Source organism: Aegilops tauschii, chromosome 4 (assembly GCF_002575655.3).
Source record: "Aegilops tauschii subsp. strangulata cultivar AL8/78 chromosome 4, Aet v6.0, whole genome shotgun sequence".
NCBI lineage: Eukaryota > Viridiplantae > Streptophyta > Magnoliopsida > Poales > Poaceae > Aegilops > Aegilops tauschii.
The window spans coordinates 199740043-199763166 of record NC_053038.3 but is presented as its reverse complement, the minus strand read 5'-3'; the positions used below and the strand labels follow the sequence as shown (position 1 = coordinate 199763166).

The following is a 23124-nucleotide window of genomic DNA, read 5'->3' as shown; positions in this document are numbered from 1 at the left end:
CCCCAACACTATGTTGGACGTCCAGGGGTCTTTATATACCCTTGTAAGTCGTGGATTTTAGGGTTAGACCACGTTTTGATTAAACTCATATCAGACTGAATTGCTTTAAGCATTCCTCTGTACTCATATTCCTCTTTGCATCGATCAGGAATATTTACCTACACCAAATTTGTTTCGATAGGGTGTACTACTGAAAGTCAAGTGCTATCTGTCGTTCCATTGGGAATTGGGAGATTGCAGAACCGCTTCGTGGTCGGCGGCTACGTGCGCAAGTGTGTGGTGTTGTGAATATCCATAGGGTTGAAGATCTGTTGCATTGGCAACGGGGGAACAGCCGGAGAGTTCGAGAGCATCTCACAAGTTATCCAGCAAGTTCAACATCGACATCCTCCGCTCACTGAGAAGATCTGGCCACCCCATATCATCTTGGTATCAGATTTCCAGCGTTATCTCGGTGAGCATCCACCAATCCCTTAGATTAGTTTTGTTTTCATCCTATACAGAAAAAGCCATACAAAAATATTGGGGTTTAGAGTTTCTGCCATAGCCTAGATAGCATCGGTTCCAAGTTTTAGTTGCTGATCGCAGTCTTTTATTTGCGCAACTTACTTTCTGATCTGAGTCGTTGTAGATTGTCTAAGTTTTCCTTTTCTGACGTCGGAATCGTTTGCTTGCTGTCAAGTCTGTTCGTCCGAGTCAGATTTCGTTTGGTTTGATTAACTATCTGAATCAGATTGTGTTTCATTTGATAACCATAGTCAGCCTTTCTTCTTTTGCGTAGTACTTTCCTATTGAGACTAGCATATCCTTTGCTCTGCGGGCTGCTCATATAGGAATTTGGAGAGTGCATCTTTTGTTTTGGCAAAATCAGATTGGTTACTAATTGCTCAGGTTACTGATAAAAAAAGAGAGAAAGAAAAATAAAACGAAAAAAAGGAGGAAAAGAAAGCTACACGTGGAAGTTGCATATATTTTTGGTGAGTTTGTTTAGTTTTTCTGCCACGTTCATTGCACTAGTAGATTGAGCAATCTTGTGCCCGTATAAATTGAACGATTAGCTAGCGTCTCTCCTTTGCATTTCCAACACGAGCATTACTCCGACATTCCAGAATTTTGAGCTCAGTTTCAGAATTGCATTTGCCCCACTTATCTCCACCGTGTGTGTTTCTGTGGGTCTCTATCATACGATCAGCACTAGGATTTGTGAATTGGTGTTGATAGGTATTCCAACCAAGCTCCACCATATACCCTGTTTGTTGTGTGATAGTTTTCACCCTCGGTGTTCGCTACATCACATCCGTGCACGTTCTGCCCATACAAGTTGGTAAGCTTTTCTAATTCACTTTGGAACGGTAAGATACCTTGTTTCTTTCAGTTTTGAGTGAGTTGAGAGTTTTCCACATACACTATATTTGTTGTGAGTACTAATCACCTAATCATGTCCGACGAGTCTTTTGATGTACAACAGAAAAAGGATCCTAAATCCGTGGTGCATTGGAATGAATATGAAGCTCTTCGTGATCATCTTCAGCGACAAATTCAGTGTGCAACCGATCCTATAAATGAGAATGTGCAGAACATGGAGTTGGACCTCAAGGATGCCACAGAAACCATCACAGCAACACAACGGCAAGCTACTGAAATTTAGGGGACTCTAGTTAAGTTGCAGCAAGCTATGGCTGCGTTGCAACAGTCCGTTGATCGCCAACAGAATCAGCAGCGTGATGGTGATGATGGTGAAGCTAGTGTTCATGGTGGTAATGATGGTGTTGCAACTGCTAATGCTGCCAATGTACAAGGTGCTACAACACGTCGTGCACAATTACAGCAAGCTAATCGGGACCAGCAAGCTCCACACGAGCCGGTTGTTGCTGGTCAAGATGGTGGTCGTGGTAATGGAGGCCGGGGTGGTGGTCGTGCTGCTGCCATGCCCGTCGGCCGTGGATTTGCTCCTCTTGGTGCGCGCCGTCGATTTGATGATGATGCTTTTGCACAACCAGCCAACCGCGATGATGATGGTCTGGGCAAACCAAAGTTCACCGTCCCCAAGTTTGTTGGTTCTACTGATGTTGAAGAGTACCTCAATTGGGAGCTGAAGGTGGAAAAATTATGGCGCATGCATGAGTACACCGAGGACAGAAAAATAAAACTTGCATCTTCTGAATTTGATGACTATGCTTTGCTTTGGTGGGATAATATTGTGCAGTCCAGAATTGAAGATGGTGAACCTCCCATTGTTACATGGAGAGCTATGAAGGAAGAGATGCGTGCTCGCTTTGTTCCACGCAATTATATTCGTTCTCTCTATGACAGATTGCAGAATTTGAGGCAAGGTACTTCTTCCGTGGATGAATATTTTCAGGAGATGGAGCTTATTATGCAGCGTGCTAGAGTGCGTGAAGAGCCTGAACAAATAATGCAGCGATTTCTCTCTGGTCTGAACTATAACATCAAGCGTATTGTTCGTCTTCACCAATATTATGACATGAATGATTTGTTACACCAACCACGTGATGCTGAATTACAAGTGGCTGAGGATGCTAAGTTTACATCTCGCACAACAGCGAGTAGAGGTCATTTTACACCACGAACAACACCTAATATGGAGCCTACTCCTAGTTCCACTTCTCGTTTTCGTGGTAATGCTTCTTCCAAATCAGATTCGGTGATCTCTAATGCGAAGAAACCAGCGCAACCTGTTGCTAGTGCTGCTGGTTCTACTAATTCTACAGCAAGAAACAGGGACATGAGTTGTCATACATGTGGTGGAAGGGGTCATTTTAAGAGAGATTGTCCCAATAAAAAGGTTATGTTGATTAATGAGGATACAACAGAATATGAAACTGGTGATGATGCTGACCCTGATTCTGAAATTTGGGAGGAAGATGAAGATGGTTCAATAGATGCTTATGCTACACACTATCCTACAATTGTTTGCTCGCCCAAAGTGCTAAGTGTTACGCCTAGTCCTGCAGAACAGTGGTGCAATTTGTTTCAAACAAAGGCCGTTGTTGGTCCTGGTAAGGCATGCAAGGATATAATTGATGGTGGTAGTTGTCACAATTTGGCTACTAAGGAGTTATGCCAAAAGCTAAAATTGAAATATTTACCGCACCCCAATCCATATTCTATTCAGTGGCTAAGTGATAGTGGAGAGATGAAGATCAGCCACATGGTGCGTGTGGAATTTCACACCGGACCATATAAAGACACCATTGAGTGTGATGTGGTTCCTATGACCGTGTGTCACCTGTTGTTGGGACGCCCATGGCAGTATGATAGAGATGTCCGCCACAATGGGAGAGCCAACACATATCATTTAAATTGGCGTGGCACGGAGGTTACTTTGAGGCCTATGACACCGCAGCAAATTGTAAATGAATCTCGTCAAAAAATTGAAGTGAATCTTGAAAAAGAGAGTGAGAGATTAGATAGGCGAGAGACTACACTTCTGGTGAGTGAGAGCCACAAGCCAAATCTGAGTGGTCAAAATAAAAGTGAGGAAGTGAATTCCTTAGTTATGTTAGCCACCAAATCTGATTTGAGAGAGTTTCGTGAGGATCCCACTGCTGTACCACTTGTGCTGTTGTGCAAGGGTCAAACTTCGGTTTCTAACGACATGACCCCTCTCTCTATTGGTGTTTCTAATGTATTGCAGGAATTTAGCGATGTGCTTCCGGAGGAGGTACCCGCTGGTTTACCACCATTGCGAGATATAGATCATCAAATTGATTTGATACCAGGAGCATCGCTGCCCAATAGAGCACCATACCGCACCAACCCCGAGGAAACAAAGGAAATTCAGAAACAAGTACAGAGCTTCTAGATACAGGTTACATTCACGTGAGCTTAAGTCCTTGTGCTATTCCTGTAATTTTAGTTCCTAAGAAAGATGGTACATGGCGCATGTGCGTAGATTGTAGAGCTATAAATAACATCACTATTCGATATCGTCTTCCTATTCCACGTTTAGAAGATATGTTAGATGAACTGAGTGGTGCTGCTTTTTTCTCTAAAATTGATTTGCGTAGTGGTTATCATCAAATTAGGATGAAAGAAGGGGACGAATGGAAGACAGCCTTTAAAACAAAGTTTGGTTTATATGAGTGGTTAGTCATGCCTTTTGGGTTAACTAATGCACCTAGTACTTTCATGAGATTAATGAACCATGTTTTGAGGCATTTCATTGGTAAATTTGTGGTTGTATATTTTGATGATATACTTATTTACAGCCGCAATGAATCCGAACATAGTGATCATATTCGACAAGTTTTGCAAGTGTTGCGTGATGCTGAGCTATATGGTAATCTTGATAAGTGCACATTTTGCAAAGATAAGGTCATATTTCTCAGATATGTTGTTTCTAAGCATGGAGTCGAGGTAGATGAATCAAAAATAGAAGCTACTAAAAATTGGCCTACTCCTCTGAATGTTAGTCAAGTACGAAGCTTTCACGGTCTTGCTGGTTTCTATAGACGTCTTGTGAAAGATTTCAGTACTTGCTGCACCTTTGAATGAGCTCACAAAAAAGGGTGTTGATTTTGTGCGGGGCGCAGCCCAAGATAATGCTTTTGATGAGCTGAAACGTCGTTTGGCTAATGCACCTTTGCTTATACTTCCTGATTTCACCAAACAATTTGAGATTGAATGTGATGCTCGTGGAATTGGTATTAGAGGTGTTTTGATGCAAGAGGGTAAACCGATTGCATATTTTTCTGAAAAACTTAATGGTAAACAATTGAACTATCCTGTTTATGATAAAGAATTGTATGCTCTAGTTCATGTCCTTGAGGTTTGGCAACATTATTTGTGGCCAGAAGAATTTATCATACATTCTGATCATGAGGCTCTGAAATATTTGAAAAGCCAATCCAATTTGAACAAACGTCATGCAAAATGGGTTGAATTTATTGAATCTTTCCCATACATCATTAAATACAAAAAGGGTAAAGATAATGTTGTTGCTGATGCTCTTTCTAGGAAAAACATGTTGTTGACACAATTGGATGTTCAAGTTCCTGGTTTAGAGAGTTTGCGTGATTTATATGCCACTGATCCTGATTTTTCAGCACCATATAAATTGTGTTCAGATGTAAAAGCATGGGAAAAATATCACATACATGATGGCTATTTGTTTAGAGCTAACAAACTATGTGTTCCAGAATCGTCCGTGCGTTTGCTATTGTTGCAGGAATCACATGCCGACGGTTTGATGGGTCATTTTGGACGTGAGAAGACTTTGCTTATGCTCGCTGATCACTTTTATTGGCCTAAGATGAGGCGTGATGTGGATAGATTGGTGAAGCGTTGCATTACTTGTAATAAGGCAAAGTCTAAGCTGAAACCTCACGGTTTGTATACTCCTCTCCCTGCTCCTACTACACCATGGGAAGACATAAGCATGGACTTTGTGTTAGGATTGCCTAGGACCAGGAGAGGACATGATTCAATTTTTGTGGTAGTTGATCATTTTTCTAAGATGGCACATTTTATTGCCTGCCACAAAAGCGACGATGCGTCGCACATTGCTAATCTGTTTTTCAGGGACATCGTGCGCTTACATGGAGTACCAAAGATGATTGTCTCTGATCGTGACGTGAAGTTTATGAGCTATTTCTGGAAGACACTTTGGGGAAAGCTGGGGACAAAGTTACTATTCAGCACTACTTGTCATCCCCAAACAGATGGGCAAACAGAGGTGGTAAATCGCACACTATCCACGTTGTTGCGATCCATGATAAAGAAGAACCTGCGTGAATGGGAGGAGTGTTTACCGCATGTGGAGTTTGCATATAATAGGGCGGTACATTCCACAACTCAGTTCTATCCATTTGAGGTGGTCTATGGTTTTAAGCCAATTACACCACTTGATTTGCTGCCTCTTCCAATTCAAGAGAGAGTGAACATGGATGCATCCAAGAGGGTAGTTTTCGTGAGGAAGATACACGAGAAGACTAAAGAAGCCATTGAAAAGAAGGGCAAGTACATGGCTGATCGTGTTAATAAGAAGAGAAAGGAGGTGTTGTTTCAGCCAGGCGACATGGTGTGGGTACACTTTCGCAAAGATAGATTTCCTGAACGGCGCAAGTCCAAGTTGAAACCAAGAGGTGATGGACCATATAAAGTGCTTGCCAAGATTAATAATAATGCATACAAAATTGATCTTCCGACTGAAGAGTTTGGCGTGAGTAATACGTTCAACGTCGCTGATTTGATGCCATATACTGGAGAAGACCTTGGTGCGTCGCAGTCGACGCCTTTTCAAGGGGGGGGGGGGGAGGATGATGAGGATATCCCTACTCCTTTACCATCATTTTCAATTAAAGATGATATTGCACAAGACAAGTTCAAAGAAATCAGAATTGAACCAATTACAAGAGCACGTGCAAAACTACTTGAACAACAGGTGAATTCACTCTTAGTTGAATCTGACATTTGTGTTAATCAGAATTTTATACTGCCTAAGTCTTTGCATATCTGTATGATCAGATTTGAAGAGAAGGCAACTTTGCACTTGGAGACGAAGAATTGCAGCAAGAAGAACTTCTACTGATGTCTAATATCAGCAAGTGCACGAGGGAGGAGAGGGAGGCAGGTGCACAAAATAAACAGAAGGAAAATCAGAACCGGACTCGGATTGACAGCCAGGAGGCCCGCAATTGATATACGTGTAGAATCTGTGTCCGTGCTCCAAATAAGGCGTTTAAATACAATTTGGAAAGCTTGACTCGTGTGCTTTCCAAATTGTATACTCGCAGCCCGCGATTCGCGGGGACCAAGTCGGAGTCAGCAAAACAATACCGCGGTTGTTTCTGCCAGTTTTTCCAGATAGATTCATTTAAGTTAGGAAAATTAGAGATAAGTTGGATTTCGACCCCAACACTATGTTGGACGTCCAGGGGTCTTTATGTACCCTTGTAAGTCCTGGATTTTAGGGCTAGACCACGTTTTGATTAAACTCATATCAGACTGAATTGCTTTAAGCATTCCTCTGTACTCATATTCCTCTTTGCATCGATCAGGAATATTTTCCTACACCAAATTCGTGTCGATAGGGTGTATTTGCTACTGAAAATATGTCGTTCCATTGGGAATTGGGAGATTGCAGAACTGCTTCGTGGTCGGCGGCTATGTGCGCGAGTGTGTGGTGTTGCGAATATCCATAGCGTTGAAGATCTGTTGCATTGGCAATGGGGGAACAGCCGGAGAGTTCGAGAGCATCTCACAAGTTATCCAGCAAGTTCAACATCGACATCCTCCGCTAACTGAGAAGATCGGGCCACCCCATATCACTCATATAATATTATATTGTCAACGAACGTTAAGCATGCGGACCCTACATGTTCAAGAATGATGCAGACATGACCGAGACGCTTCTCCGATAAATAACCAATAGTGGGACCTGGATGCCCATATTGGTTCCCACATATTCTATGAAGATCTTTATCGATCGAACCTTTATGACAACATACGTAGTTCCCTTTGTCTATCGGTATGTTACTTGCCCGAGATTCGATCGTAGGTATCTCCATACCTAGTTCAGTCTTGTTACTGGCAAGTCTCTTTACTCGTTCCATAATACATCATCTCGTAACTAAGTCCGTAGTCACTTTGCGCTTCTTTTGATGTTGTATTACCGATAGGCCCCAGAGATACCTCTCCGTCACACGGAGTGACAAATCCCAATCTCAATCTATGCGAACTCAACAGATACCTTCGGAGATACCTGTAGAGCATATTTATGATCACCCAGTTACGTTGTGACGTTTGATAGCACACCAGGCATTCCTCTGGTATTCGGGAGTTGCATGATCTCATGGTCGAAGGAATATGTATTTGACATTAAGAAAGCAGTAGCAATAAACTGAACGATCATATGCTATGCTAACGGACGGGTCTTGTCCATCACATCATTCTCCTAATGATGTGATCTCGTTATCAAGTGACAACACATGTCTATGGTTAGGAAACTTTGACCATCTTTTGATCTACAAGCTAGTCTAGTAGAGGCTTACTAGGGACACGGTATTTGTTTATGTATTCACACATGTATTTAAGTTTTCGGTCAATACAATTCTAGCATGAATAATAAACCTTTATCATGATTAAGGAAATATAATAATAACCACTTTATTATTGCCTCTAGGGCATATTTCCAACAGTCTCCCACTTGAACCAGAGTCAATAATCTAGATTACATGGTAATGAATCTAACACCCATGGAGTCTTGGTGCTGATCATGTTTTGCCCGCGGAAGAGGTTTAGTCAACGGGTCTGCCACATTCAGATCCGCATGTATTTTGCGAATTTCCGTGTCTCCATCCTTGACCTTTTCAGGAATGGAGTTGAAGCGTCTCTTGATGTGTTTAGTTTTCTTGTGAAACCTGGATTCCTTCGCTAAAGGCAATTGCTCCAGTGTTGTCACAAAAGATTGTCATTTGACCCGATGCACTGGGTATTACACCCAGATCAGATATGAACTCCTTCATCCAGACTCCTTCATGCAGTGCTTTCGAAGCAGCTATGTACTCCGCTTCACACGTAGATCCCACCACGATGCTCTAATTGGAACTACACCAACTGACAGCTCCACCATTCAATATAAATACGTATCCAGTTTGTGACTTAGAGTCATCCGGATCTGTGTCGAAGCTAGCATCGACGTAACCTTTTATGACGAGCTCTTCGTCACCTCCATAAACAAGAAACTTCAGGATATTCTTGACCATTGTCCAGTGATCCACTCCTGGATTACTTTGGTACATCCCTGCCAAACTTATGACAAGGCACACATCAGGTCAGGTACACAGCATGGCATACATAATAGAACCTATGGCTGAGGCATAGGGAATGACTTTCATTTTCTCTCTATCTTCTGTCGTGGTCGGACTTTGAGTCTGACTCAATTTTACACCTTGCAACACAGGCAAGAACTGTTTCTTTCACTGGTCCATTTCGAACTTCTTCAGACTTTGTCAAGGTATGTGCTTTGTGAAAGTCCTATTAAGCATCTCGATCTATCCCTATAGGTCTTGATGCCCAATATATAAGCAGCTTCATCGAGGTCTTTCATTGAAAAATCTTATTTAAGTATCCATTTATGTTATCCAGAAATTATATATCATTTCCAGTCAGCAATATGTCATCCACATATAATATCAGAAATGCTACAGAGCTCCCACTCACTTTCTTATAAATACATGCTTCTTCGTAAGTCTGTATAAAACCATATGCTTTGATCACATCATGAAAGCGTATATTCCAACTTCGAGATGCTTGCATGGATCGCTGGAGCTTGCACACTTTGTTAGCACCTTTAGGACCGACAAAACCTTCTGGTTGCATCATATACAACTCTTCTTTAAGAAATCCGTTAAAGAATGTAGTTTTGACATCCATTTGCCAGATTTCATAATCATAAAATGCGGCAATTGCTAACATGATTCAGACAGACTTAAGCATCACTATGGGTGAGAAAGTCTCATCATTGTCAACCCCTTGAACTTGTCGAAAACCTTTTTCAACAAGTCGAGCTTTGTAGGCAGTGATACTTTGTTCAGTGTTTGGCTTCCTCTTGAAGATCCATTTATTCTCAATGGCTTGCCGATCGTCGGGCAAATCCACCAAAGTCCATACTTTGTTCTCATACATGGATCCTATCTCAGATTTCATGGCCTCAAGCCATCTGTCAAAATTTGAGCTCACCATAGCTTCTTCATAGTACGTGTTCTAAGAACATGACTTCCAGGACAGGATTACCGTACCACTCTAGTGCAGTACGTGTTCTGGTCGACCTACGAGGTTCAGTAGTAACTTGATCTGAAGTTTCATGATCATCATCATTAGCTTCCTCTCTAGTTGGTGTAGCCATCACGCGAACTATTTTCTCTGATGTGCTACTTTCCAATTTGAGAGAAGGTATAATCACCTCATCAAGTTCTACTTTCCTCCCACTCACTTCTTTCGAGAGAAAACCCTTCTCTAGAAATGACCCATTCTTAGCAACAAAGATCTTGCCTTCGGATCTGTGGTAGAAGGTATACCCAATAGGTTTTTAGGGCATCCTATGAAGACGCGCTTCTCCAATTTGGGTTCAAGCTTATCATGCCGAAGTCTTTTGACATAAGCATCGCATCCCCAAACTTTAAGAAACGACAACTTAGGTTTCTTGCCAAACCATAGTTCATACGGTGTCGTCTCAACGGATTTAGAGGGTGCCCTATTTAATGTGAATGCAGTTGTCTCTAATGCATAACCCCAAAATGATAAAGGCAAATCGGTAAGAGACATCATAGAACGCACCATATCTAATAAAGTACGGTTATGACGTTCGGACACACCGTTACGCTGTGGTGTTCCAGGTGGCGTGAGTTGTGAAATGATTCCACATTGCCTTAAATGAAGGCCAAACTCATAACTCAAATATTCGCCTCCGCGATCAGCTCATAGAAACTTTATTTTTCTTGTTACAATGATTCTCCACTTCTCTCTGAAATTCTTTGAACTTTTCAAATGTTTCAGACTTGTGTTTCATCATGTATGATGAGGACATCAATACCATTGTTACACCCACAGCCCCTACTGTTACATATACTGGACCAATTACTAGAGCTCGCGCACGCCAATTAAATTACCAAGTACTTTCGTTTCTTGGTAATGATTCTAATGTTCATGAGAATATGATGCTGAATAAATTGGATACATTTGTTTTGCTTACAAATGAAGGGCCTAGCTTGGAGAAGGATGAACATTGGAGCAAGAACAAGCATGGAGTTGATGGCATGCGCAAGGGGGACAGGAGCGGAGTTACAAGTGATGATTTCAGGACTTTGAAGCCACCATAAGGAGTGCATGAAGCCTTGGACGAAATATAAAAGATGCCACTTCATAAATTTCATCCAGGGGCTATTCTAGGTGTCGCGTCACCTTATTATTGGGCCAGGCCCATGTAATTTCGAAATACTTAAGTATAGGCTGTTATTAGAGTCCGTATGTGTGGGGAAACAAGAGTTATGGTTGGTTTCGGACCCCTCCTCCAAGGGCCACGAAATTCCCCCCTCTTCCTCCATATATACAACCCTTAGGGCATCGTTTAGACTTTGGGTTTTGTTTAGATTAAAAGTTCGCCATAGCTGCAACTTCGCGTACTTCGTTTGTTTCAACGACCAGACAAAGGCCTCACAGAACCCCACCTTGATCAATAAAGCTTTCCTCTTATATTCGCAATATCTAGATTGCAATCTTAGTTTCTTGCTTGTTCTTCATTTGCCTGCAGGAAATAGACCTTCGTGGTCAGGTTGATCATGCTCCGCCGTGGTCAATAACTTCTCGGAGTTGGTTAGCGATTGCTAAGGCGCGACGTCCTCGCACGTTCGTAGTCGGATCGTCAAAGTCGACTTCCTCCAAAACGATAGCCACCATCTCATCGAAAGACGGGACACCTTGGCCTCTATCAAGTGGTATTAGATTTCTAGGTTGCTCGATGAGATTTTACAGTTTTTCATAGTTTAGATCGAGTCTGTTCTTCATACTTACAGTCCACGAAAAAGCCACAAAAAATTAGGGTTAGTTCATCATATCCGAACCAATCTGAGCCTTTGCATAGTCTTTTCAGTATTTTGCTTTGTTGAATTTGCGGCTGCATCGTCGTGTCAAGTTGCTGGTCTTAGCGTCTAGTTTCCCTTAGAGTTTCAAGTTCTGTTCACAAGTAGTCACGACGCCGCCGCACCATTGTCATCGCTCCTGCCATCTACCACCACCGCTTATCCGCCACCGATCTGTATCCATATACCACCACCAATCCATAGCCATATACCACCACCGCTACCATATACCACCATCGCTGCGATATTTTACCATCATATATCCACCACCAATCCGAGTTCTTCTCATATTATGTTTGTTTTCGAGATCCATCTATTTTCCGATTCGTCTTTCCTTGCCCGAGTAGGTTTCGAAAAAAAGAGTCTGGAGACCCCCGGGCAATTATTAGGCCAAATTTTTGGTAGCCGAAAATATTTTTTCCCTATCCTGTTTTTAGGCTTTTCTGAGTCTTTTGAGACACTCGCCATCATAGTGATTTTTTGTCGCACTTTTTTGTCGTCGCTGCCCTGATTTCAGAAAAAAACAGTCAAATTTTTTTTGTGCCCATCCTGTCATTGTGACCTAGGAAGAATTTTGAGACACTCGCCATTATAGTGATTTTTCGCAAAAAAAGGAGCGCAAAAAAACAGAGTGAAAAAAATTCCAGAGTGTGCTTTCCCCTTGTTTACGTGCAGCGCCGTGATTTTGTTAGTGTTCTAGGCTCGCGTCTCTAGCACGGTCTAGCCTAGGACCAGCACAGTACCGCCGTTGAGCGTTTATTCAACTTTGCATCTCTGAATTGATTATTGCTGACCCTTTTTTCTACCATATTATAAGCCTTCCCAGCTCCACATACATATACATCATGCGTTTGACTCTCCCTGGTAATCGCTCTATCCAAGCTTTGAGAGTTTTGACTACATCTGATAGAGGCAAAGGTGTCCCGTCTTTGGATGAGATTGTGGTTGTCGTTTTGGAGGAAGTCCACTTTGACGATCCGACTATGAACGTACGAGGACGTCGCGCCTTAGCAATCGCTAAACCAACTCCGAGAGGTTATTGACCACGCCGGAGCACGATCAACCTGACCACGAAGGTCTGTTTCCTGCAGGCAAACGAAGAACAAGTAAGAAACTAAGATTGCAATCTGGATATTGCGAATATAAGGGGAAAGCTTTATTGATCAAGGTGGGGTTCTGTGACACCTTTGTCTGGTCGTTGAACACAAACGAAGTACGCGAAGTTGCAGCGATGGCGAACTTTAATCTAAACAAAACCCAAAGTCTAAATGACGCCCTAAGGGTTGTATATATGGAGGAAGAGGGGGGAATTTCGTGGCCCTTGGAGGAGGGGTCCGAAACCAACCCTAACTCTTGTTTCCCCACACATACGGACTCTAAAAACAGCCTATACTTAAGTATTTTGAAAATACATGGGCCTGGCCCAATAATAAGGTGACACAGCACCTAGAATAGCCTCTGGATGAAATTTATGAAGTGGCCGCTTGTATATTTCGTCCAAGGCTTCATGCACTCCTTATGGTGGCTTCAAAGTCCTGAAATCATCACTCGTAACTCTGTTCTTGATCCCCTTGCGCATGCCATCATTTCCCTGCCTGGTCTTGCTCCAGTGTTCATCCCTCTTATCCATGCCAGGCCCTTCATTTGTAAGCAAAACAAATGTATCGAATTTAGGCAGCATCATATTCTCATGAACATTAGAATCATTACCAAGAAACAAAAGTACCTGGTAATTCAATTGGCGTGCGCGAGCTCTAGTAATTGGTCCAGTATGTATAGCAGCAGGGCCTGTGGTTGTAACAATGGTATTGATGTCCTCATCATCTTCCCCTTCTTGAAATGAAGTCGTCCTCGACGGAAGCTCATCTTCCACACCCAAATAAGGCTTCAAATCTGCAATGTTAAAAGTGGGACTAACCCCAAAATATGCAGGCAGCTCAAGTTTATATGCATTATCATTTATTTTCTCTAACACCTTAAAAGGACCATCAGCACGTGGCATTAGCTTTGATTTGCACAAATTAGGAAATCTATCCTTATGCAAATGTAATCAAGCAAGATCTCCAGGTGCAAACACAACATGTTTTCTACCCTTATCTCCAGCAAGTTATATTTAGCATTCATACGCTCAATGTTTTCCTTAGTTAACTCATGCATTTTTAAAATCAATTCATCACGTTCTTTAGCATCAAAATTAACCTTCTCCGAAGATGGAAGAGGCAACAAATCAATAGGTGCCCGAGGTAGGAAACCATACACAATTCCAAAAGGGCACATCTTAGTAGTAGAATGCAATGAACGATTATAAGCAAATTCAATATGAGGCAAGAATTCTTCCCACATTTTCTTATTATTCTTCAAAACAGCCCTAAGCATAGTAGACAATGTTCTATTGACTACTTCAGTTTGTCCATCAGTTTGGGGGTGACAAGTAGTACTAAAAAGCAGTTTAGTCCCCAACTTAGCCCATAAACATCTCCAAAAGTGGCTAAGGAATTTAGTATCACGATATGAAACAATAGTATTGGGCACACCATGCAAGCGAATAATTTCCCGAAAGAACAAATCAGCAATATTAACAGCATCATCGCTTTTATGACATGGTATAAAGTGTGCCATTTTTGAAAATCTATCCACAACAAATATGCTATCCCTCCCCTTCTTTGTTCGAGGTAAACCTAAAACAAAGTCCATAGATATATCCTCCCAAGGAACACTAGGTACAGGCAAAGGCATATGTAAACCATGAGGATTGAGACGTGACTTAGCTTTTTGACATGTAGTGCACCGAACAACAAAACGCTCAACATCCCGTCTCATCTTTGGCCAAAAGAAATGTGTAGCAAGTATATCCTCCGTCTTCTTGACGCCAAAGTGCCCCATTAATCCTCCTCCATGCGCCTCCTGCAACAACAAAAGACGAACTGAGCTAGCTGGAATGCATAGCTTGTTAGCATGAAACACAAATCCATCGTTAAGAACGAACTTGTTCCAAGTTCTCCCTTCCTTACAATTCTGCAATACATCTTTAAATTCAGCATCATGCACATATTGATCATTAATGGTCTCCAAACCAAATATTTAAAGTCAAGTTGTGAAAGCATAGTATAACGACGAGACAATGCATCAGCAATAACATTTTCTTTACCCTTCTTGTGTTTAATGACATAAGGGAAAGTCTCAATGAATTCAACCCATTTAGCATGTCTACGGTTCAGTTTTGCTTGACTTTTAATGTGTTTCAAAGATTCATGATCAGAATGTATAACAAATTCCTTGGGCCATAAATAATGTTGCCATGTTTCTAAGGTCCGAACAAGAGCATATAATTCTTTATCATAAGTAGAATAGTTCAGACTAGGCCCACTCAATTTTTCAGAAAAGTATGCAACACGTTTGCCATCTTGTAATAACACACCTCCTAATCCAATTCCACCAGCATCACATTCAAGCTCAAAAGTCTTATTAAAATCAGGAAGTTGGAGTAAAGGAGCATGTGTCAACTTATCTTCCAATACCGTGAAGGCTTCTTCCTGTGAGGTACCCCAAACAAAAGGCACATCCTTCTTTGTAAGCTCGTTGAGAGGTGCAGCAATGGTGCTGAAATCTCTCACAAAACGCCTATAGAAACCAGCGAGGCCAAGGAAACTCCTCACTTGTGTGACCGTTTTGGGCTGCGGCCAACTCTCAATAGCTTCAATCTTGGCTTTATCAACTTCAATCCCCTATGGAGTAACAACATAGCCAAGGAAAGATACTCGGTCGGTGCAAAAGGTGCACTTCCCAAGGTTACCAAACAAACGTGCATCACGTAGAGCAATAAAAACAACACGTAAATGTTCCAAATGTTCCTCCAAAGATTTGCTATAAATCAATATGTCATCAAAGTAAACTACCACAATCGTCCAATGAAAGCACGTAAAACTTCGTTCATTAATCTCATGAAAGTACTAGGTGCATTAGTTAACCCAAAAGGCATGACTAAGCACTCATATAATCCAAACTTAGTTTTAAATGTTGTTTTCCATTCATCTCCCAATTTCATACGAATTCGATGTTATCCACTACGCAAATCAACTTTGGAGAATATTGTAGAGCCACTCAATTCATCAAGCATATCATCTAGCCTAGGAATAGGATGACGATAACGAATAGTAATATTATTAATGCCTCTACAATCAATGCACATACACGGCGTACCATCCTTTTCCGGCACTAAAATGATAGGAACAACACAAGGACTAAGGTATTCGCGTATATAACCTTTGTCGAGCAGCTCTTGTTCTTGACGCTTAATCTCCTTCGTCTCCTCTGGATTGGTACGGTATGGTGCATGGTTGGGTAATGATGCACCGGGAATTAAGTCAATTTGATGCTCAATCCCTCGAATATGTGGTAATCCCGGTGGCACGTCTTGTGGAAAGACGTTAGCGAACTCCTGCAAAATGTTAGTGACAGCAGGGGGCAAAGATGAAGGCACGTCCTCGAATGAAAATAATGCCTCTTTGCACACAAAAGCGTAGCAAACAGATTTGCTAAAATCTAGATCATCAATATCAGATTTGGTGGCAAGTAAACATGCACTTTTCAATTTAATTTCAGAAGCAACACTAGATGGTTTATTATTAGGCTTCATTTGTTGCTCAAATTCTTTTGCCACAATCTGATTTTCACTCTTATTTTGCTCCTGTTTTGCTTTATTAGCTCTATTAATATCATCTTTCAAAATGGAATCAGGAGTCATAGGAAGCAAAGTAATATTTCTGTCCTTATGAACAAGAGTATACTGATTGTTTCTACCATGGTGTACAAAATTTTTATCAAATTGCCATGGTCTACCAAGTAATAAGGAACATGCTTGCATAGGTACCACATCACAATTGATAGAGGCAAAGGTGTCCCGTCTTTCGATGAGATGATGGATATCGCTTTGGTGGAAGTCGACTTTGACGATCCGACTACGAACGTGCGATGACGTCGCGCCTTAGCAATCGCTAAACCAACTCCGAGAGGTTATTGACCACGCCGGAGCACGATCAACCTGACCACGAGGGTCTGTTTCCTGCGAGCAAACGAAGAACAAGCAAGAAACTGAGATTGCATTCTGGATATTGCGAATATAAGATGAAAGCTTTATTGATCAAGGTGGGGTTCTGTGACGCCTTTGTCTGGTCGTTGAACACAAGCGAAGTACGCGAAGTTGCAGCTATGGCGAACTTTTAATCTAAACAAAACCCCCAAAGTCTAAACGACGCCCTAAGGGCTGTATATATGGAGGAAGAGGGGGGAATTTCGTGGCCCTTGGGGAAGGGGTCCGAAACCATCCCTATCTGTCGTTTCCCCACACATACGGACTCTAAAAATAGCCTATACTCAAGTATTTCGAAATTACATGGGCCTGGCCCAATAATAAGGTGACGCAGCACCTAGAATAGCCTCTGGACGAAAGTTATGAAGTAGCATCTTGTATATTTCGTCCAAGGCTTCATGCACGCATTATGGTGGCTTCAATGTCCTGAAATCATCACTTGTAACTCCGTTCTTGTCCCCCATGCGCATGCCATCATCTCCATGCGTGTTCTTGCTCCAATGTTCATCCTTCTCAAAGCTAGGCCCTTCATTTGTAAGCAAAACAAATGTATCCAATTTAGGCAGCATCATATTCTCATGAACATTAGAATCATTACCAAGAAACGAAAGTACCTGGTAATTTAATTGGCGTGCGCGAGCTCTAGTAATTGGTCCAGTATGTATAGCAGCAGGGGCTGTGGGTGTAACAATGGTATTGATGTCCTCATCAACAATCAACATAATTAGCATATGTAGAGATACTAAAATGCACACGAACAGTACGTGTTACCTTAACCTTGCCGCTGTTGTTGAACCATTGGATGTAGTAAGGATGTGGATGTGGTCTTGTGGTGAGAGATAGCTTCTCCACCATCTCCATGCTAGCCAAGTTGTTGCAGCTCCCTCCATCTATGATGACGCGAACAGAACGTTCCTTCACAACTCCCTTTGTATGAAACAAATTATGCCTCTGATTTTGCTCAGCTTGTGTAACCTGCACACTCAAAACACGTTGAGCAACTAAACATTCATACGTGTTAGCATCTTCAGCAGTCATGTATTGCGTCTCATGATCAGAATCATCTCCACCGTGTTCTTCATGTGTAATAGGAGCCAAAGTCTCCTCATCATAGTCACTGGCGGACTCATACCCACCATCCTCAGTAGCAATCATCACACGCTGAGATTTGCATTCTCTCGCAAAATGTCCTCTTCCCTTACAACGACGACAAATAATATCACTTGTGTGCCCTGTTGATGCCATGGAAGAAGAAGAGCTCTGCGCAGCCCCGCCAGGTGTGCTCTTGGCAGATACTGGTGGTTGTGCCTGCTTTCTTGTATCACGGCTGGAGGTGGCACCTGATGGAGGTGCTGGTGGAGTGGAAGTAGAGGATGCACGGGGTGTCCAGGATGAAGATCGACCTGCAGAAAAATTAGTTCGCGCCAATGCCTGTCGATCCTGCACTTCACGTTCAGCTTTACAAGCAAGATGGAATAAACGAGTGATATTATTATACTCCTTATACTCTAGAATGGTCTGAATCTCTCTATTTAATCCACCCATAAAACACGCAAGCATAGCTTCATTCTCCTCAACAATACCACATCTAATCATGCCAGTTTGTAATTCCTGATAATATTCTTCTACAGAATTTTTTCCTTGTCTTAAACGCTGCAATTTTTGAATTAATTCACGTTGATAATATGGTGGAACCCAACGAGTACGCATAGCAGTTTTCAAAGCAGCCCAAGTAGCTGGAATTGGATATAATCTAGAATGTTCAGACCATCAAACACATGCAAAGCTAGTGAAAGAACAAACAGCAGCAGGAACACGTCTCTCCTCAGGATATTGTAAACATCTAAATCGTTGTTCAGGTTCTAACTCCCAAGTAAGATATATATCATGAACATATCTACCCTCAAATGGTGGAATATTCAATTTCAGTTTAGGAAGATGGTCATGATCTCGTACCTGAGGGAGAGCCCTACAATTGTGATTATTTGCATGTGGACGACCTGGAGGTTATGGTGCTGGTGGTTGCACGTAGTTCTGATTTTGATCAAGCTCATCCTCGTAATCTCCCGCATAATCATCCTCCGCATCAGCAGCAGGAGCCACAGAAGTATCAACAGCAGCACCAACAGTTTGGCCAGGCTGAAGAAGGACACGGCTCGCTCGGCGGAGGGCTGTTTCGCGACGTGGAGGTAGTAGTAGTAGTAGTAGTAGTTGTTGTTGTTGTTGCAGAGGTGCGGCAGGTGCAGCCGGTGGTGGAAGACGCGCAAGTAGTTCATTAAATCTGTTATCGAGCTTTGTTTCGAACGACTTCTCAAGGTCAGTGATCTTCTCCATGGCCTCTTCAAAATTGTTCAGCACATCTTGCACCTATTCAGTCATCATTTGCTGAAACTTATCATGAAGCTCCTTGTCGTTAAGTTCTCCCAGTCAATCTCGTCGGCTTGTGATCCTGGCATGGTTAGCAGCAATAGAAACACACAAGAATAGGATCCTACAGACTACTAACAAGTGGTGGTGGTGGTGGTGGGTGTCACAAATCCGTGAAGCAAATCTCAAATTCTTACCAGTTCTTACCCAGCAGCAAGCGGTGATCGGCAACCGATGTAGTTGAAACTCTCAAAGCTTGGATAGAGCGATTACCAGGAGAGTCAAACGCACGATGTAGATGTATGTGGAGCTGGGAAGGCTTATAATATGGTAGCAAAAAGGGTTAGCAATAATCAATTCAGAGATGCAAAGTTGAATAAACGCTCAACGACGGTACTGTGCTGGTCCTAGGCTAGACCGTTGTAGAGACGCGAGCCTAGAACACTAACAAAATCACGGCGCTGCACGTAAATAAGGGAGGAGCACGCTCTGAAACTTTTTTCCTTTTTTTTGCACTTTTTCACTCTTTTTTTGTCTTTTTCTTGGACTCTAGGTATGAAAAACGGATGCAATCTAGACTATTAAAAACTGAAAAATCTCACCGAGCAACTTGAAAACTGATACCACTTGATAGAGGCGAGGGTGTCCTGATCTTTCGATGAGATGATAACTATCGATTTGGTGGAGACGACTTTGACGATCCGACTACAAACATGCACGACGTTGCGCCTTAGCAATCGCTAAACTAACTCCGAGAGGTTATTGACCACGCTGGAGCACGATCAACCTGACCACGAAGGTCTATTCCTGCAAGCAATCGAAGAACAAGCAAGAATATGATCAAGCAATCTGAATATTGCAAATATGGATGAAGTATTGATAAAAGTGGGGTTTCATAAGCGGTCTTGGTCTGGTCGTTGGACACAGACGAAGTACACGAAGTGGCAGCGATGGCTAACTTTTAACTAAATAAAACCCAAAGTCTAAACGACGCCCTAAGGCTGTATATATGGAGGAAGAGGGGGGAATTTCGTGGCCCTTGGAGGAGGGCTCTAAAACCAACCCTAACTCTTGTTTCTCCACACATACGGACTCTAAAAACAGCCTATACTTAAGTATTTCGAAAATACATGGGCCTGGCCCAATAATAAGGTGACGCAGCACCTAGAATAGCCTCTGGATGAAATTTATGAAGTGGCATCTTGTATATTTCGTCCAAGGCTTCATGCACTCCTTATGGTGGCTTCAAAGTCCTGAAATCATCACTTGTAACTCCGTTCTTGATCCCCTTGCGCATGCCATCATCTCCCTGCTTGGTCTTGCTCCAGTGTTCATCCCTCTTATCCATGCCAGGCCCTTCATTTTTAAGCAAAACAAATGTATCCAATTTAGGCAGCATCATATTCTCATGAGCATTAAAATCATTACCAAGAAACGAAAGTACCTGGTAATTCAATTGGCGTGCGCGAGCTCTAGTAATTGGTCCAGTACGTATAGCAGAAGGGCCTGTGGGTGTAACAATGGTATTGATGTCCTCATCAACATCGGTTGCCGATTACCAACTGCTGCTGGGTAAGAACTGGTAAGAATTTGAGATTTGCTTGACAGATTTGTGACATCCACCACCACCACCACTTGTTAGTAGTCTGTAGGATCATATTCTTATGTGTTTCTATTGCTGCTAGCCATGCCAGGATCACAAGCCGACGAGATTGACTGGGAGAACTTAATGAACAAGGAGCTTCATGGTAAGTTTCAGCAAATAATGGCTGAACATGTGCAAGATGTGCTGAACAATTTTGAAGAGGCCATGGATAAGATCACTGGCCTTGAGAAGACGTTCGAAACAAAGCTCGATAACAGATTTAATGAACTGCTTGCGCGTCTTCCACCACCGGCTGCACCTACCGCACCTCTGCAACAACAACAAGAACAACAATAACAATAACAACGACGACGACGACGATGACGACGACTACCTCCACGTCGCGAAACAGCCCTCCGCCGAGCGAGCCGTGTCCCTCTTGAGCCTGGCCAAACTGTTGGTGCTGCTGTTGATACTTCTGTGGCTCCTGCTGCTGATGAGGAGGAGGATGATTATACGGGAGATTACGAGTATGAAGTTGATCAAAATCAGAACTACGTGCAACCACCAGCACCCGGTCGTCCACTTGCAAATAATCGCAATGGTAGGGCTGCATTACCAGCTCAGGTACGAGATCATGACCATCTTCCTAAACTGAAATTGAATATTCCACCATTTGAGGGTAGATATGTTCTTGATATATATCTTACTTGGGAGTTAGAAACCGAACAACGTTTTACATGTTTAGAATATCCCGAGGAGAGACGTGTTGCTGCTGCACTTTGTGCTTTCACTAGTTTTGCTTGTGTGTGGTGGTCTGAACATCGTAGATTATATCCGAATAATGTTCCAACTACTTGGGCTACTTTAAAAACTGCTATGCGTACTCCTTGGGTTCCAACATATTATCAACGTGAATTACTTCAAAAATTGCAGCGTTTAAGACAAGGAATTTTTTCGTAGAGGAATATTATCAGGAATTACAAACTGGCATGATTAGATGTGGTATTGTTGAGGATAATGAAGCTATGCTTGCATGTTTTATGGGTGGATTAAATAGAGAGATACAGACCATTCTAGAGTGTAAGGAGTATAATAATATCACTCGTTTATTCCATCTTGCTTGTAAAGCTGAACGTGAAGTGCAGGATCGACAGGCATTGGCGTGAACTAACTTTTCTGCAGGTCGACCTTCATCATGGACACCACGTGCATCCTCTACTTCCACTACACCATCACCTCCATCAGGTGCCACCTCCAACCGTGATACAAGAAAGCAGGCACAACCACCACTCTCTGCCAAGAGCACACCTGTCGGGCCTGCACAGAGCTCTTCTTCTTCCATGGCATCAATAGGGCACACAAGTGATATTATTTGTCGTCGTTGTAAGGGAAGAGGTTATTACGCGAGAGAATGCAAATCTCAGCGTGTGATGATTGCTACTGAGGATGGTGGGTATGAGTCCGCTAGTGACTATGATGAGGAGACTTTGGCTCTTATTACACGTGAAGAACACGATGGAGATGATTCTGATCATGAGACGCAATACATGGCTCCTAAAGACGCTGGCAGGTATGAATGTTTAGTTGCTAAACGTGTTTTGAGTGTGCAGGTCACACAAGCTGAGCAAAATTAGAAGCATAATTTGTTCCATACAATGGGAGTAGTGAAGGAACGTTCTGTTCGCGTCATCATAGATGGAGGGAGCTGCAACAACTTGGCTAGCATGGAGATGGTGGAGAAGCTGTCTCTCACCACACGACCACATCCACATCCTTACTACATCAATGGTTTAACAATAGCGGCAAGGTTAAGGTAACACGTACTGTTCGTGTGCATTTTAGTGTCTCTACATATGTTGATTATGTCGATTGTGATGTGGTACCTATGCAAGCTTGTTCCTTATTACTTGGTAGACCATGGCAATTTGATAAAAATTCTGTACACCATGGTAGAAACAATCAGTATACTCTTGTTCATAAGGATAAAAATATTACTTTGCTTCCTATGACTCCTGATTCCATTTTGAAAGATGATATTAATAGAGCTAATAAAGCAAAACAGGAGAAAAATAAGAGTGAAAATCAGATTGTGGCAAAAGAATTTGAGCAACAAATGAAGCCTAATAATAAACCATCTAGTGTTGCTTCTGAAATTAAATTGAAAAGTGCATGTTTACTTGCCACCAAATCTGATATTGATGAACTAGATTTTAGCAAATCTGTTTGCTATGCTTCTGTGTGCAAAGAGGCATTATTTTCATTCGAGGACGTACTCTTTGCCCCCTGCTGTCACTAACATTTTGCAGGAGTTCGCCGACGTCTTCCCCAAAGACGTGCCACCAGGATTACCACCTATTCGAGGGATTGAGCATCAAATTGACTTAATTCCCGGTGTATCGCTACCCAACCGTGCACCATACCGTACCAATCCAGAGGAGACGAAGGAGATTATGCGTCAAGTCCAGGAGCAGCTCGAC

General features: G+C 42.3%; 2 pseudogenes; one reads left to right on the top strand and one right to left on the bottom strand.

The window, feature by feature from the left end:
- Positions 1 to 1675: 1675 nt before the first annotated feature.
- Positions 1676 to 6553, top strand: LOC141021757 (uncharacterized; annotated as a pseudogene).
- A 150-nt stretch (positions 6554 to 6703) lies between these two features.
- On the bottom strand, positions 6704 to 21260 carry LOC141021756 (uncharacterized; annotated as a pseudogene).
- Positions 21261 to 23124: the final 1864 nt, after the last annotated feature.